Source organism: Microtus ochrogaster, chromosome 24 (genome assembly GCF_000317375.1).
Source record: "Microtus ochrogaster isolate Prairie Vole_2 chromosome 24, MicOch1.0, whole genome shotgun sequence".
NCBI lineage: Eukaryota > Metazoa > Chordata > Mammalia > Rodentia > Cricetidae > Microtus > Microtus ochrogaster.
In genome coordinates, this window is record NC_022024.1 from 8,780,600 (window position 1) to 8,781,196 (window position 597).

Consider the following 597-nt stretch of genomic DNA (forward strand, 5'->3'; position numbering starts at 1 on the left):
CAAAAAACAAAACAAGACGGTGGTAGCTGTAGCTTTCTCCCTGGGTCCCAGTTTCTTTAGGAAGCAAGAAGGCATCTGTGGGGAAGCTGTAAGCAAAAGGGGTGTGATTTAGGGCCCCACCCATTCTCCATCTTCCCCTTCTTTAGCTGGTGGTGTCCGCCTTGAGAGTTTTAGATCTGGACCAGGGGAAAAGGATGTTCTTTGCCGACTGAGCCTCAGTACCACCAGTGTCCACCATGTGGCAGTGCCTTGCCACTGGACAGCAGCCACTGGACACCAGAGAATCCTGGAGACAAAGCTGAGGAAGCTTGAGAGATGAGAAACGCCTCCTCTTCTCCCTCCCAGGCAATGGAAAGGGGCTGGTTCCTCTGTTCCTTTGCCTCTCTACTGCCAGACAGAAGAGGAAGTCCCCAGTACTCCATTGCCAGGTGTCCCTGCCACCTTTGACACCTGGCAATGGAGCCCGATGGTAGAGGTCGGGCTTCCCAGAAATTCAGGGTGCCATGAAATGGAGAGGGAGGAGAAAGGATTGGGAGACACTGCTATTCACCTGCTCTTCTCCCCAGGCCCTGAAACATATTCAGGACTTTTGGCTCC